The 17,570-nt window shown below is 47.0% G+C and overlaps 1 long non-coding RNA gene across 3 annotated transcripts; it reads right to left on the bottom strand.

Annotated features, from left to right (window-relative positions):
• Positions 1 to 10,296: 10,296 nt before the first annotated feature.
• LOC120587333 (uncharacterized) lies at positions 10,297 to 16,348 on the bottom strand. 3 transcript variants are annotated; one of them, XR_005648928.1, is made up of 3 exons: positions 14,673 to 16,348; positions 14,269 to 14,472; positions 10,297 to 14,110 (listed from the first exon to the last, which is right to left on the bottom strand). It is a non-coding gene; the product is annotated as an uncharacterized LOC120587333 (long non-coding RNA). The 3 variants fall into 3 exon arrangements; XR_005648929.1 differs by having other exon boundaries at positions 14,269 to 14,380; XR_005648927.1 differs by having other exon boundaries at positions 14,269 to 16,348.
• Between the last annotated feature and the right edge of the window lie 1,222 nt (positions 16,349 to 17,570).

The following is a 17,570-nucleotide window of genomic DNA, read 5'->3' as shown; positions in this document are numbered from 1 at the left end:
CAGTGCATCAGGATAAGATAAACACAGGATTTTTCGGAAATGTTCGTACAGGAAACACATACAGCAATCTCCTATAGTCCTATAGGAGTGGGCGGGACTACTGCTTCAGACCAAACAAACAGGGAGACAGGACACTGCCGGAAATAGATGCTGTGGCCTCACGGGAGTCCTCCATGGGCCCTTTAGGCTCTGCTTCTCAGAGCGGACATGCTCCGTGCACGTCTCCCCCAGGAGGAGGTGTACGAGAGCCTTGTCACAGTGAGCTTCTGTCAAAGGGGCCACTTGCCCTTCCATTCAGCTGACAGCTGTTGAGTGACCATGTAATTTTGTTCCAGGCATCTGTCCTCGTGGGGGAGAATAATTTAGCTTTGGATGCTTTCTGGTATTCTGGCTTGATCTATAGTTAAAATTTAGTCTTTAGAGCAGAGGTACCAAATCGGTGGCCCACAGGACGGACAATTGCCTACAGACGTGTTTTGTCCTGCCCATTCGAGGAACTTTGCTTTCAAATCAAGGTTTCTAGTTTCTCTTGAAAAATTGGGAGACCCACAATACTGGCCCCCCATCCCACTGACCCCCAAGACGGGATGCCATTCCCCAGTGCCCGTCCCTCCCCACCATGGACAATGACAGGTGACTTGTGTCATAAGCTTATGTCATAGCGGCTTCTTTATTTTATGTGATCTGCCTAGTCCCTAAAGGCATCTAAGTTTATATTCTCTGATCGAGAGCCTTATCCACCAAAGGCTCATCCTGTTTATCACTGTGAAATCTCTGTTAAGAATGACACAGTCAAGGGGTTTGGCACTGGATATTTACAAGCCACTGTTTTTCAAATATTTTCCCTCAGGACACCCATTCAGAGCTTCCGCTCCATCTGTGTCTTCCGGTAGACTGTCTCCCCACGTTTTCTCTGTTTGTCTAAATCTTACCCATCATCCAAGCTCAACTCAGGACTCCTTCCTGCAGCTTTCTCCCAGTCTTCTAGCTCCCCGATCCTTCCATGGGGGCTACTACATCTGGGCAGGGGAGGAGGGATCATTTTTTAAATCCATCATCCTTTATACCTACCCTTTCTGCAAGGTGGTCCACCTGCGCATGTGTTTCTGTCCTGCCGCTTCTCCCGCTTTGCAGTAGAAGGGCCCGCCATCCACCCATCCAGAATCCTACAGGGCTGCATGGATTCAGCATGTAAAAACGGTGCTCCGAGACACCAAGCGGGGTTCACTTTGGACCCTGGTCTGGATAACACATCCTTTTTGCAATAGGTCGATTCTGGTTCCTTGCATTTAGCAATACTGAAGAAGGATCTCATTGAATGGAGAGGTGATAGGTCACTAAAGTGACTAAAGCCATTTTGGAAAATGGATTACTATGTGATTTTTGGCATATATCTCAGATGGCATTCTTAAAAATGAGCGACGTGGCTATAACAGTATTTCTTTCATTGCTATTTACTTATTTATGTAAATGACATTTATTCACTGTGCATACATAATAAAAGAGAAAAATAGGAATACGACTAATGTCAGATACCATCTCGTTCTAGCAATACGTAGCCATCACCCATGAATACATGAATAAAATGAAAGAAAATCTCGTCTAGCTCCTTAAATATATATCTCCAATAAAATTTTATAAGGAATATTGATCAATTATGTAGTATCAATAACTGTTGTGATAAGCCAACCCCAAAGAAATAAAATCCTGCCAGGTTAGTGAAATAAATGTGAATTCAAGGATAAATAGGAATGTTACAAGATTTCTGATTGTTAAAGAAAGGTGTGTGTGTGTGTTTAATGGATATTAGAAGTGTCTAATCACCATGGTGTGTGAGATTCCACTGGCTACATTTACAACAAAGATACAGTTTCATTTTTAAACATCAATATTTATAATATAAACGCATGTAATTATATGTGTATATAATATATAAAACAATATATTTTTGAAACTTTAAATTTATAACGACACATTCTAGATGTCAAATTGCCACCGCATATGCAGTTTTTCAGAGTTCTTTGTAGGAAGTTGCCCTCCCCTGCCAAATTTAAAGACCATAGTTTTAGTTTATCGTTTCTCCTGTTTGAGTTTTCATCCTGCCGTTACGTACTCTGTGTCTTCGATTCATTATGTGACGCCTTTATCTCTGGCCCCCGCAGTTACCCAGAGCCCTGGAGTCCTGTCAATCACCAGCTAACCAGCATCATCAGGCATCGCCTTTGTCCAGAACAGTAGAGAACACAAAAATATAGCCTATAGTTTTTCCTGCTGAAGAACACATATTTTATTTAAGTAAAGATGGCATGTAAGAGCAAAATGGCAGTAAAAACTGCATTTAAAAGATAGGTAGATACCGTGTGTTTAGAGGTCGTTTCTCCAATACTAGTCAGAGCAAGACCAAAAAAAAAAAAAAAAAAGCCCAATAAATAACAACAACAACAACAACAACAACAACAAAATTCTGACCAGATCAGGTTGAAAAGAGAGATGAAACCCACAGGAGTAAAACAGCAACGAAAAGCAAGCCTTTACTCAAAGCTTATTTACCCGCAGCTTAAAAATAAGATTAATGAGTTCTCTGTTGTCACGATCGAGGCGATATCAGAAGTAGAGGATTATACAGGAGACAGGACATGAACATCTCTGCATAGAAAACGCCTTCCTAACAGTGAGGGAGGAGGTGGAGCGGAAGAGAAGCGAGGGTGAAGCATTCGGGGCTGTGTGGCGTGAGGCCGGATGCCACAGGGTCACCCCTTGGAGCAGAGCAAGCTAATCAGAATGAGCATCCATCAAAATGAATTCACGAGGTTGGGTTTGCCCTGCTTACCAAGGCAGAAAAGTGTGAAACGCTTTTAGAAAGATTCCCCTCAAACATTTATTTGAATTTGAAATTAAAATTGGGACGAAAGATGGAAGTTAAAAGTCTCATTGGAAAATTCTAATAATGGAACACGTTCCCAGATGATCTCCAGGCTCATTTCCATGTAATTCAGAGGTAAACAGTGTACTTTAGGCCAGTGGTCCCCAATTTTGGGGCACCAGGGACCAGTGCTCCCGTGAGAATCTACTGCCTGATGATCTGAGGCGGAGCTGAGGTGGTGATGCTGGCGCTGGGGAGCGGCTGCAGATACAGATGAAGCATCGATGGCTCGAAGCCGCTCACCTACTGCTGTGCAGCCTGGTCCCTAACAGGCCACAGATGGCCCTGGGGTTGGGGACCTATGCTCAGGCTACCCATTTTCCCGCCCCGCCTGGTCCAGGCCTGCTGGAATCATCAGCTGGCAGAGGAGCTGATTTGAACTGCTGCCTCCAGGACACCATCTTGCAAGGTGACTGAAAAGCATGCTTTGAAAGCACCTTGCTACTGTCTGCAATGGTCGAATAAATAAGGTGGGCTGTTCTTGGCCCAGCATAAGACTGTGTGGTGATTGCACCTGATGTGGTATCTGCCCGCAGTGGCCCTTGTGGAAGTTCCAAACTCAGAGCACAGTCCGCTGAGGGCTTTGTGGTTTGATTTCTGTGAGTAATAACAAGACTATGAGTCCTTGAGCAATCACCCAGGGGCAGACAGGTCACCTAGCTCAGAGTCCAAGCAGAAGGGATTTTCCAGCCAGGCCAGCAAATATGGAGATAAGTATCTCTGCACTTCAGAGGAAAGGAAATGAAGCATCTTTCAAAAGTGGTAAATGATAGAAAAAATGCAGAATGCAAATAAAGTTAGTAGAAATCGTATGTCATGGTGAACGCTTGACATTTTGCTGTGTGGCCTTTACCAGTCTTTTTTTCTTCTTCTTTATTTATATAGTTTCTACTAGTTACTGTATATGTGTGTGTGTGTGTGTGTGTGAGAGAGAGAGAGAGAGAGAGAGAGAGAGAGAGAGAGAGAGAGAGAGAGAGAGATTCACATTGTAACTTTCTTTGATCTGTTTTACAACGCATTGTGGACATTCTTCCACGCTGTCACACTCCAGCTGAGTGGGACAGTGAAATTTCATCCCCATTAGTACCTGCGACAGTCTTCAGCTGATCCCCAGAGCTTCCATTCCCAAGTTATTTCAAGACCATAGTCCCTGCCCTGTAGAGTGCCCTTTTCTGTCTTCTTGACAGAATTATTTGCCTAATTATCCTCCAAGGCCCAGCTGTCTTTTGGATAGTTCCTTTGTCTCTCCCAGGATCAAGTTAAAGCCCCGCCTCCCCATAGCATTGCTGAACTACCTTTTGCCTAGAATGTATAACAGTGGATTTCGGTTATTTGCTCAGAAGTCAGTTTCCATTCCCGAAATGGAAATGTGAGTCCCTGGAAGGCAGAACCCCACCAGCTCTATCTTCAGCCTGAAGAGCAGGGGCTGGCATGTTCTTCTTACATATTTCTCGAAGGCAAAAAGGTGGGAAAAAATGAATGAACTAAACTCTAGAGAGATTGGGATGTTTGTAAGAACGTTTTTGGCCTCGGGTTACTAAAAATACAATTCAAAATGGTTTCATTAATGAAGGTATCTATTATCGACCAAAAAAAAAAAAAGTTCAGAGGTAGAGATGTTCCTGGGATGGTTCGTTCAGCATCTCCGCAGTGTTCTCAAGGTGCCAGTCTAGATTCTTCGACCTTAGAGACCTCCACCATTTCCTTCTCTGGGAGAGAGTCTGAGTTTCCACAGAGCTCGAAGGCTGCCATTCAGAATTACCCTGGGACTACATCGGTTTCCTGTGCCAGGCTCATGTTATGAAGAAATGAAGGGTCCTGGAGTGTGCTCTTGCCTGAACTTGAGGCAACAGGCAAAGTCAGTGCATGGCCTCTATCCTCAAAAGCTTGAGATGGGTGTCACACGGGCCTAGGAGAGAATAAAAGGTCCCGTGAACAGAATATTCCTGTTATGTTATTTTTGATGAGGCTTCTACAGCACTTACACTATCAGGTGGACTTTGCACCATCACAGACATTTAGAATGGCAGATGGTAGCCTCTGAGTGTGTGCGTGTATGTGTGTGTGTGTGTGTGTGTGTGTGTTAAATGTTGACCTGATTTCCACCGCTTTTGCTTCGTGAGCAATTTCCTTGTAAACATTATAATGGGGAAAATAGTTCCTCAGAATGTTAAACATAGAATTACCACGTGACCGATTTAACTCTTTGGTAATACCCGGGAAAATTAAAAGCAGGATCTCGGACGTTTATTTGTGTGCCCACGTTCATAGCAGCATTATTCACAATGGACGAAAGGTGGAAAAACCCAAATGCCCTTCAGCGAATGAAGGGATGGATGAACAAAATGTGGCATAAACATACAGTGGAATATTATTTAGTTATAAAGTAGAATGAAGTACTGATATATGCTACTACGTGAACCTGACACACACACTCAGGGAAAGATGCCAAGTATAAAGGGTCACATGTTGTGTGATTCCATTCCTAGGAAGTGATCCAGAATAGGCAAATCTATACAGAGAGAACGTGTCTTGATGGTTGTCAGGGGCTGGGTGGAGGGGGAAATGGGAAATGCCTGCTTAATAGGTGTAGAGTTACCTTTTTTGGGTGATGAAGATGTTTTGGAACTGGTTAGAGGTGCTTGTTGCATGACATTGTGAGTGTCCTAAATGCCACTGAATTGTATACTTCAAATAGTTAATTTTACATTATGTGGATTTGACCTCAATTAAAAAAAAAAAAAAGTCTATGGTGGTACTTCAAGCATCCAAGAGCAGGTCTTTAAAAACAGGTCCGAAGAATACATTTCTTAAATGCTGTACGCGCATGTTCAGACACATACAGATGTAGGCAGAGAAGTCCCAGTAGGGACTGTTGACATGCATTGGCCACATGTGATGGTTAATTTTATGTCAACTTGACTGGGCCGTGGGGTGCCCAGGTAATTGCTCGGGCACTATACTGGGTATTTGAGAGTATTTTGGATGAGATTCACATTTAAATCAGTAGATTGAGTAAAGCATGTTTTCTCTCTAAATGTAGGTGGGCCTCATCCAATCAGTTGAAGGTCTGCATAGAACAATAATGAATCTCTACTTTTGTCTCTGTCTCTGTCTCTGTATCTCTCTCTCTCTCTCTCTCTCTCTCTCTCTCATTGGTTTTCTTTCTCTAGAGAACCTTAATAGACCAGTTTACCTGGCTTCTGATACAATTATTTCTCTTTTCATTTTCTTTGTGAGTTTTCTTTCTCTTTACCTTTTTTTCCTTTTTATATAAAGTCCTTTTGTCCACATGATTTGACTTTAAGTAATCTCACACTTAATGGCAGACACAATTGCTTATCCAACGGGAAATAAAAACTTAGTCAGAAAATAAAGCTAATAACCCCATTGTTCTTGTGATAGAAAGTTAATTCTCCCACGTGTGAAAATTCCATCAAATTATGTTCCATTGGCTTTTCCTTCATAAGAAGAAAGGTTTTGTTTAGTTGTGCCTTTGCTGGCGTGCCAGTTTCGTAATGAGGTGTCCGGGTTCACCTCCAATTATACTGCCCATTGGAATGATATGAAATGGTTTATGACCCTCATTAACTTTGATGGTTATAATTAAATGAAGCTGTGAAATTCATCCAGGGCCAGCCCTCTGGAGTGTTCCTGATTCAGTTTCCATAGACACCCAAGAGATGACGAGTCTAGGATACTGTGACTTAAATATCTATTGTCCAAAAATGAGTTGTTCTCAAAAAGAGAAAAAAAAAAAAAAAGGTCAGAAACCTATAAAAGTCTACTTGGAGAAGTTATGGTAGGTTAGCACAGTGACTATCTTGGACAAGGGAGAGGTGGATCTTCATCTGGGTATCGGCCTCATTTAGTGGGGAAGGGAGCGTAAGAGACGTCTATCCAGCCCTTACAACGAGCCCTCATTAATTCTCACGAAAGCCTCGTCAAGACCACGGGATTATCCCATTGCAGAGGTGAATAAAGTGACGCTTTTGTCCCTGTAAACCTGTGGCGTAAAGCAGACATCTCGGGTATGAGAACCGAAGCTGCGCACATTCTAGATTCCTAGGTCTTCGTGGATGAGGGGGGCCCATCAGGGGCCATCTGCTGGACTGTGGTCTAGAGCGGCAGGAGCGTCTCATCGTGATTATCCTTCTAAGAGTCTTGCGCTGGCATCCCATCACCTCGTGTCTGATTCGAAGCAAGACAGTGCCGCAGGAGTGAGCGAAGCTAAAGGGCCGAGTCACCGAGCCCTCCAGAAGACGTTCAGTGAGTGGGGCAATGTACTAGAAAGGCAAGGGGTGGGGGCGCCGAGGGGTTTGGGTGGCAGGCGGAGAAATGGCTGCCTTGCGTTAGCTTCATGGAAGCACCACCAGGCATCTCGTAGGGATGGATGCCAAAGCGGGAGTAGAAAATAGAGAATGGCTCCGATAGCCAAAGACGTCTCTGTGGGCAGCAGGAGGGGGTGTTCTTCAGGGGTGCTGAGAATTCTGAGCAGAGGGGTCAGGGGAAGGAGGAGCCCAGGGCCTGCCTTCATGGGTGGGGGCCGAGTCAGGTACCTGCTGCGGGCATCATCACGACCGTGATTTCACCCCGGCCCACTGTAGCTTGGAAAACACACAATAATACATAAAATATTCTTCCTGCAGTGCTCTCAGAGAAAGGGAGCGATATGGGAGTCTAGTAAATATACTAAAAAAAAAAAAAAAAAAAAAGGAAAACCAGACAAATAGATTAATCCTGCAGAACACAATTCAGAAAGTAACCAGCGAATATTTACAACTTCAGCATATGGCGAAGGTGGCCTTTCACGCCAGGACAATGAGAGATGCTCGATGGATGGCTTTGAAAGAATTCGTTATCCAGATCGAATTAATCAAATTAGTTTGGGAAAAAGCAAAGTTCGTTCACTCCCTCATGCCACGAAAACAAAAATTTCGACAAACGAAGTGCTTAAACAATTAAAACGCTATAAAAGCATTGGAAGAAATGTAGAATATATTTGTAACCTTGAGACGAGGAAAAATATTATGTAAGAAAAAAAATGCAAACGCATTTTTCAAAATGCAAAAGCATGCGGAAAAAGATGCTAGATATCATCAAGTCAGGGACACGTAGCGAGCTCTCAAAATTGTCCCCTCGACGCCTTTTCTTTGGTCTGAGTTGAAAAGGGACATGTCACTTCTCCCTACCCCCATGGAGGCGGGGGCTGACAGCTTTCATCCAAAACTTTCTCTCACCACCTAATATCTTTCTCAAAATCCTTTCATTTATGCTCTAGACAAGGTCTATGGACAAAAGCCCTTGGTGTCCTTTGTAATAATCTTCTATCTTACTTTAGAACAGAGCATCTGTTATCTTAGGGCCCCAGCCCAAACTGAGTAATTTCATCTTAATATCTGTGCGTGGTGTGTGCACACGAGTGCGTGCACACATGGGTGACAACACACGTCTGATAACGCGCTTCACACCACTAGCAGCAGGACCTCCCAGGGAGAGGAAGTGGGTAGAGTAGTGAGTGGTCAAGAGGACCTCAACTTTATCTGTATCGTTTCAATTTTTACGGTGACGATACATTCATGCATTACTGTGTAATTAAAAATAGATGAAATGCAATAGACTCTAGCCGGTTCTAGTTGGGTTTCTGCAGCGTAATTTCCATCTGCCAATGAAATAAATCTGAAACCCTTCATTGGAGGTAGTAGCCCAACTTCGCGTGTTGCTCTGTGGGAAGGGACCACATCGTGAGGCAGTTTTCGGGGTTCTGTGCTGTGGATTGCTCTGATGGTCTCAGCGTCTGTCACTCGTAGTCACCCTTTTAGTACACGAGCTCGGTGTGCTACGCACGTCTGTGCTGGTATTTTGACTTCCTGGCCGACGCGAAGGGGTACATGGCAAAGCCAGCTGCTTTCTCTCTTGCAGACCCGAGAGAGTGCATAGCTATCTGGTCGGTTTCCAGCTGCAATCAAGGCACAGTAGGCGGGGTATTTATTCCAACGGCACAAATGAAATTGAAATAGGTATCTATTTGGTGTCCCCAGGTAAGCTGAATCACCACGTCTCTGGTGTTCAGTCAGCATCCTGGGGCTGTTTCTGTTAAGTGGCAGTTATGCAATGAACATGGTGGTCAGTCCTAAATGCGTGACGTGACTGGCTGTAAACACACAGGCATGAGAGTGTTTTTTCCACCTGCCTTTCCCACCCTGCATTAATAATACCTTAATGATACTGTTTAAGGTTATACAAACATTCCAGAATGCTTCCCATTGTCACTGGCCTGTTTTATATCTAAGGAGTGCCCACTATAGTTGGTCCCAGGACTGAGAGAGAAAGAATTGTGTTTTTCTCCTGGAAAAAAAGCCCAGAGTGTGTAGTTCAGTGGGGCAGACGCTTCAGCCAGTATCACAGCATGAAAAGTGCCGTGAGAGATGGGGTATAAATTGTGAAACGGCTGGACAGGGGAATGCTATATAGCCATTAAAAACAGGGTAGCTTTTATGCACTGAGATCTCTAAGTTACATTGTTAGATTTAAAAAACAAAAAAAACCCACAAGACATAGAGTAATCATATCATGTCCCATCATTTGTTACAGGAGCGACATAGAAGTAAAAATAAACACCCAGCCATTCAGGCGGTAAGGAATCTCTGAGGCTGTAAAGCACGAAGGGAAGGATTAGCCACAAAACACGGAATAGATGAGGACACGCAAGCCTTGGCAAGTTAGAGAGAAGCCCTTAATCATGTCCTACAGAGGTAATAACTGAAAGATTATAAGAGAGTCATCCGTTCTCTTTTTTTTTAGAGAAGCCAGTCAGCGTCTACCTTACTAATCAGCCAGGGCTGGGATTCTCCTAACTTGGGGTGTTTACAGGAATAGAATGGAACTTTCCGAACTGGGAGGAAGTTATTTATTAATCAGTGGGCTGCTGCAAATATACATACTGATGAGAAGACAGAAGCCATGCCGCTAATGTGAGAAATGTCACGGGTCCCTGTTAAATCAAGTTTTAAAAAGATAACGACTAGATATTAGAAATAGATTAAACTGCTGTTAGTTGCAGATTATTTATAACTGCTTAAAGAAATCTTTTAGTGTTTAGCTGCAGTAAAGAACTACCTTATTAGAAAGTCCTAATAGGTTTTGGGCTTTTTAAAAATAATATCTCTACTCGGTGTTGGAAAAATGAGAAAACAAATATACACATTTATTCAAGCAAGGCACATTTTCCTCTCTCTCTCTCTCTCTCTCTCTCTCTCTCTCTCTCCCTCTCTCCTTCTTTTGCACACATGCACGGTGAAATATATCAATGGGTGAAACATATAATTATAAAAGCCAAAACTATAAAATAGTTAGAAGAAAGCTTGGAAGAATACTTTTTTGATCGTCATTTATTTCAGGAGCCACAAGGGAAAAAAATCGGTAGATTGACTATAAAAATACTGAATACATCCATCATAGATAAAGAATGTCTATAAATCAACAAAATGGCAAACAACCTAGTAGACCACTTAATGTATCCTGTGTATGCCTCTCGATTTTAAAACATCAGTAACTTTTGCTTACTGATCTTATCATACATACTTATACAAACAATAAACTTACATAAGTGAAATATATTATCATCATAAGAAAATGACTGGGTGGAATCTCAAGAAATTTGGCATTTGGGACATACATTTATTTCAAATATAGGCTACCCTAGTGAGCAGGAAATTACACTTGGGGAAGATGGGCTTCATTTGAGAGCGGCCGAAACTGAAGAGAAGATCTTACCTAATCCGGAGGTTGGTTTTTGAGACAATCTGCCTTAAAATATAGCCTTTGCAACATAAACGGAATCTCTTGCAGGTTTTTAAGGAGCCCCTCAAAAGAACAGCTTCATCTCCCCAGGGAGGCTGACAGTAAGAGACAGCGAGGGGCCTCGTATGACCGCTGAGCTGGGCCCCATTGTCCATCAGCCGAGGAAACACAGCGGTTTCACATTATAATCATGTATTGGAAGTCACGGCAGCAGACGCCTTGGAGAGCAGGCGCTGGTTGGTGGCCCAGCTGAGCGGCAGCTGGAATTTAGCTACGTAGTGATTGAACTGGGCACCCTGGGAAGGCCGGCTCAAAACAGTAATAAAGACGGCTCACGCACATCCCGGCCCCTGTGCCACGCCCCTGACGTGTGTGACCTCCTCTAATCCTGACACCCGGCCCACGACGTAAAGGTAATTATCCAGTTAGCCTAGAGCGATGGAGCCCTTTTCCCAAGGTGACACCTGGAGACTGGCAGAGGCAGCGGACAAAGCAAGAGCTGCCCAAGGATGTACTTCGTGCTCTTAATGATACAATTTTGAGCACGTTTCAGCCCTGTCTACGTGTGTGGTCTCGGCAAGTTCCTCAACTTCTATCACTCAGTTTCCTTGTCCATAAAATGGGCAGACTAACAGTATCATTTTCGCACGGCTGCGATGAGGGTTAAATGACTTAATGAAATATGAACCCCTAGATGACGTTCGGCACTGCGCAAGCCCAGAAAACGTCAGCTATTTTCATTACGACTGTGATTTTTCACGGCGCCTCTTGCCTGCGACTCCACGTAGCGACGAGAAGGTACTGGATGCTCCCGAAGGAGGGGATGGGATCGAGTTCTCTAATCCTATACTGATTTTTAAAAAAATTCCATAAAGCGCCGTGTCCAGGATCTCATCACTGGTAACACCTGTCACTTCCTTCTGAGTCCCTGATACCAGCCTCCAAAGGAGGCGTGGCAGAGCTTCGAGCGAGGATGCGCCTCGCAGGCAGGAAGTGGCAGCTCGGCCACGATGGCAGGAGACTTAGGCGGCATGCCGGGTGACTAGTTCGGCCGCTCCCCACTGTGTCACGGGCGTCTCTCCTCTCCGCAGCGTCCGTCGTCTCTCATGGTCAAGGCTTTGGGACTTCTGACGAAGTCACTGAGGCATCATGACAGAGAGGAAGATTTTCACCAAGCAGGGAGGTGCAGGCCACGTCTCTCTGGCACCTCTTCATTGCAGGAGACTGATGGGTGAGTCAGGTCACTTTTGAGTGCAGGTGAACAACCACCGTGATTGTTTTGGTCGTCGTTTGAATGAAACAGGAGCGTTTTCGACGGAGCCTCCGTCTCCTCGTGTTGGTGTCCCCTTTCCTTTACCAAATTGACCAAATGCTAGAGTTTTTCTTGTGTCCTCTTGACCTGGCTGAGATGACTAGAAACACTTATTCCTTGTTACATAATCATTTTCCACCGAAATCAGTTTGGGAGGGGAAAAAAACTGGCCTCCTTTTGGCCGAGTGGGAAGACCAGAAAGATCAGGTCAGCATTCCAGAGGGAAAAAAGTAATTGGGGTTTGTGAAATAATAGAAGCTATATGCTGGCCTCTGTCCCCCAGGCCTGGCATGGATGACACGATTCCCTTGTCGTTTCCTGGGTGACAGGAGTGTCTTTCGTTTCTAGCGAGTGACTCTCGGCAGGCTTCGGGATGGCCGTAGGATGGGGTTTGGTCACCAGAAGGACCAAGTGATGATTAGAAGCTTGGAACTTTCAGCTCGGCTCCCTGTCCTCTGGGACGGGGGAAGCAGCTGACGACCAAGTTGGTGACTGATTCCACCTCCGTGATGAAGTCTCTAAAACACCAAGCGTACAGGGTTCAGAGCATTTCTGGGTTGACAGGAGTGGTCCACCCCAACTCCACGGGGACAGAAGCTCCTGCACTATGTACCTCTTCATCCGGCTGTCCATCTGTGTCCTTTCTCACGCCTTTATAACAAACTAGGAAACATGAGTTCTCTGAGCCATTCCATCAAATTAGTGAACTCAAGAAGGGCTCATGGGGACTCCGATTAATAGTCAGTTGGTCGGAAGAGCAGATGACAACCTGAGATTTACATTTGGCATTTGAAGTCGCTTCAGTCTTATGGGACTGAGCCCTTAACCTGGAGGGGCGGGGGGGCTGACACTCTCCAGGCAGACAGTGTCGGAACTGAATTAGGGGACACCCAGCTGGCGTCACAGAGACTTGCTTGATGTGTGGAAGAAGCCACCGGCATTTGGTGACCAGAAGTGACAGACGTGGAGCGAACGAGAAGCAACTCAGGGAGGTTTCAGGGTTGTTTCTGAGCCTAAAATAAAACCAATCGAAGTGAAGGACTTAGAACAAGTAGCTCGTGGGACAAGTAGCTCGTTGTTTATCACACTTTATGCATCAGGGGCAACACTCAGGCATCTGTAAGTGAGAGGAGTGTGGGCAGACGGAGGAAATAAACATGGAGGAAAAACTTCTACTTTAATTTTTCCTAAAGGGTGGTTCGGGTAGCTGATCATCGACCCGTCAAAGGGCCCTTTGACTCCTCGCTTTGTGGAAATATCGTTACGTCTGTGAACCCCGATCGGCTCTCTGCCCGTGTCAGCCTTGACTCAACGTTTGCCGCAGATTTCCCTTCCGCCTGTCCCGAATGCGGGTGATGCCTTTGCTGGTTTTGCGGGTTAATTATCAACGGCCCTTCCTGTGAGCAAATCATTCTCCCCCACCTACGAGTCGAACCAGCCTTGGTGGGCGAGTAATGGAGGAGGCTGGATTCTGTACCATTAGAGCCAGGCAGCGGGCACGGCCCCCTCACTTCATCCTCGATCCCAGAAACGTCGAAACGTATGGGTCCATCCTCGTCGCTGGAAGCCCCACCATATGGTTTGCTACCTTCGTCGTCTAGGATGACCCCGTCATTCCCTGCCCGGTCCTCTTTGGCCTCGGATAAATTCCCCTGTTACCAGTCAGTCCCAAACAACACCCCGAACTGCCAATCCGACCACGCACCCCGTTGCTCTGACCTGTCTGTCGGCCTCCCCAGTTTCGTAGGTCTCTTCCTCAGATCTCTGACCTCCCAGGAGCTGAGCTGCCTGCCTTTCCCACAGGTTTCCAGCCCTTTCTTTGCAGTCCTGGCTCTTCCGGGAACGCCCCTCCCACTCGTCCTCACTTGGCCGGTTCTTACTCATCCCCCAGGTATGCGCTGGCGGTGACAGGCTCTGGGAACCTTTCCCCATCCTTTTCCCCATCCGTCAACACCCGGGTTTACCCCGAGCGCCCTGGGCGTTCTCTGTGGCGGCACCGATGTCAGGATGTCAGGATCGTGTGCGCATCTTCCCGGACGAGGTTGTGAAATCCGCCCGGGCAGGGCCTGACGCTTAGCAGACGTTCAATGAACGTCTGTTAAACCGAACTGGTTTCTGGACTGATTCCCTGCTGCTTGCACGCTCCTTGACCTTTTGATAAGGTCAAGTGGGACAGGACCTGTAAGTTCATTGGCAGCGTCCCTTCAGAACACGGGGAAGGGACACTTACCTTCTGGCCTTTCGAGAGCAGGTGGTTTTCTCTTGCTGGATTCAGATGCTCCAGGTCTCCAGTGCTTTGAGGCCACGCGGGGGGCTTGCTATGAGCTGGCTGTCACGTGCACCTGGCACAGGACACACAGAGCCTTTCAGGGGTTCGCGTGTGGGCGTGGTAAGCAGCCTTGGAGTGTGGACTTTATCCAGAGGGTTTCAGAGACTGTGCCCGAGGAAGGAAAGTGATAATACAGACCTTTGTCGCTCTGGTTGTCCCCCACCTCCCCCTCCCTCCTTCTGCCTTATACTTCCCTGCTGATTGAAATTGGGTGCATGGCGGGGCACCCAGGGAGTTGCCCGAAGCACCTGGGCGTGCAGATCTCATGAGCAAGGGGACATTGGAGCAGCAACCTCCCCCCTTACCAGCCCAGAAGACGCCTTGAAAAGTAGCAAGGAAGTCACACGCCTGTGCCCTGGTGCCTCTTATACACGAACACATGCGCGCACGTGTGCACACACGTGTTTTTAATTCTTTGGCATCTCCGCTCCCTTGTGAAGCACGTCCTTGGGGCCATGACAGAGGGCTGGCATGCTCTCACGACCGGCCCCCCAGGCAGTTGAGAGAGTTATTTTCATCTTCAATGCCTCCTTTGGTGTAGGCGGTCACAGCGCGGGAAGCGCTGAGCATGGGGCTAATTTCCAAAGTGACTCTTCTGCCGGGAGGTGCGTGTGGCCCTCACATCTCGAAGTCTGTTTGGTCTTTGAAAGGAAAGGTGATTAGCCGGGAGGGGCGGGGGGAGGACAGCACGTGCGACGGACATTTTCGGCAGAAGCAAAGCCTCTTAATGGATTATACGACTTCGCAGCGTGCGGGAGACGGATCCCGAATGAGCCACCATATTCCCGGTTTGGGCTGTTTGTTCTGAGACTCTCTCCCTGTACCTACGGGGCATTCCCGGGAAAAGCCAGAGGAAGCTGTTTCTGTTTCTTCTGCATTTGGGTGCAGATCTGGACCCGCAGTGGGTTTTAAAGTCCACGGCGTGCCCCAGCCGTGCCCACCCGTGGCCACACACGGCCCTGTGTTCACGGTGCGTCTGCAGACTGTGGTCGCTGCGTGACGTCCCCTTTACAATGGGGCGGTGGATGGGGACACAACCGGGCGAGTGCCATTTGTGGCGTTCGCGCCTCAGAGTCGGCTCTGAGAAAGACAGAATGTGTTGAATGTCATCGTCCAAACGTGCCATCGAGAGTAGCTGGTGCTTAAATTCTTCTTCGCCTGTGATTTCGTTGAAGACTTTGTTTTTCTCGAAAGCACGGAAGCTTAGATCAGAGAGGCAGAGGCATTTTCTGCCAAAACGAAGCACTAAGAGGCGACTTTGGTCAGAGTCGCTCTTTTCGGTGGCATTTCCCAGCCACCTTCCTGGGGTGTTCTGTTAAGAACAATGGGTCTGCGCCCCGCTTTCCCAGGGTGGGCCCGGACTGAGTGTGATCGTCCTGTCTGATTTCGAAGACGAAGTGATCGCCCGTGACATTGTTTCGCTTCATGGAGCGAGCGAGCGGGCGAGGTAGAAATGCTGCTGGGTTATTTTAGGGACGGTCGAAATTGATGTTTAAGTCGCAGGCAAATCGTGTGTGTTCTGTGGGAGGGAGGCGGTCGCCAGTCACTTCCAGCCTCTTCCAGACACGTGGGCCCCGACCCCTCCCCGGCAGGTCGGCTGTGAAATTTCACATTAATCCAGTGCTCAGGGCATTTCGGGGATTTCCAGAAATCCATACTGCAGAGTAATTTACGTGCCAGCAAATTCCTGACCTTGAGCTTACAGAAACCAGCAGACGTAGTGCAGAGCGAACTCGGGGAGGAACGTGGGGTGAAACTCAGTAAAAACGGTCAAAATAAAGGTTCTGCTGAGAGAGTCATCGCATTTGTTCTCCTGTGCCATCCATCATCTGGCTCTGAAAACGATGACAAGACAGGGGTTGCAAAACCGTGACCGTGGCGTTGGGCCTGCAGCAACTGTTTAAGCACCGAAGGTCATGGCTCTCCCTGTGCCGACAAGGTGTTTATTGTTCAAACGCATGCTTAGCAAATAAAGGGTGACAAAAACGTTCTTTGAGGGCCTGTCCTGAGCCCAGATTTATGCTGAGTGCTGGGCAAAACAAAAAGGAGTTTAGCATTCCCAGTTTTAAGCAATGGACCCAAGAACATATTTGTATGTCCACCATGGAACAAATGCCACCAAAGGGGTACAGCCTGCTTGGGGCAGAGGGGAGAGGGAAGAGATATTGCTCTCTGACTAAGTCAGCTGTGTGCCCGATCTCGATAGCAGGCCCTTCTGCAGGCAGATACTTCTACTTTGAGCCCTGCTGAGTCTCCAAGATCTCCGAACTAAGGCCGGGTCCATTCTGCTGTCGAGTGACAGCTGTGTGGCCAGTACCTCAGGTCCGTGTTTTCCAGACAGAGCTGGGGAAGAGGCGAGGCCAGGTCGACTTCGGACCAGGAGAGAGGAGGCCTTGAGCTGAGCGCACCCCCCTGCCGGTGCAGATCCTGAGTCGGGCCACCTCGCTCTGGACCCCTCTTCCCACCTTTCATCCCGCAGGAGTCTGAGGGTTCTAGCATCTGTCGGGACAATGGCCTCGGCTTGGTCTCAGAGAAGAAAAGGCAAACGCCACTGTCCCCAGCGAGTGGAGCGCTCGGTGGGCGGCCATCGGGGCCGTGAGCATCCTTCTGCGTGATGAGGCCGGTGGAGCACGTCCCGGGTCCTTTAGACACGTGATCTTTCGTACCATGAACCTTCTCCGTTCCCCCTCTTCCCCCCGCCCATACTTAAGGTGAAGCTGAGAAAGCAAAGGCCATAGGACACTCAGAAACCATCTGCACGCCCAGCAACAGGGCCCTGGTTCATTTAATTATTGTCCCCTTAGCCTGGACTGCTATGCCGCCATAAAAGATTATGCTGACGAAGAACCTTCTAGCTTCCGGCAGAGTGATCGAAAAAGGCGGGTGACGTGACTGAGTCCGCAGTGGGATCTCAATGTTGTCCAAACTCCTAGTTTAAACAAAAGGTGGAAATACCGATTTTTGAGTGTCGAATGAATTACTGACTTGTCCTGTTTTTGTTTTTCTGGTACTTTCTGAATTTTACATAAACGATGGAAGCTATTTGTTTTCCTTTTTTTTTGGTTTTGTTTTATTTTGTTTTGTTTTTAATGAACACATCCTTTAAACCAGGCATCAAAAGACGCTTCGGCCCAGCGGATAATCTCTCGGGTCAGATCTCATACAGGGCAAAGATTTCTGTCTTCCCCCCTTCTCCCCAGTGC

The sequence above is a fragment of the Pteropus medius genome, unplaced genomic scaffold, assembly GCF_902729225.1.
Source record: "Pteropus medius unplaced genomic scaffold, Ma_sr-lr_union100, whole genome shotgun sequence".
Lineage (NCBI taxonomy): Eukaryota > Metazoa > Chordata > Mammalia > Chiroptera > Pteropodidae > Pteropus > Pteropus medius.
Note: the sequence above shows the minus strand (reverse complement) of the source record. Positions and strands in the feature narration are given on the sequence as shown.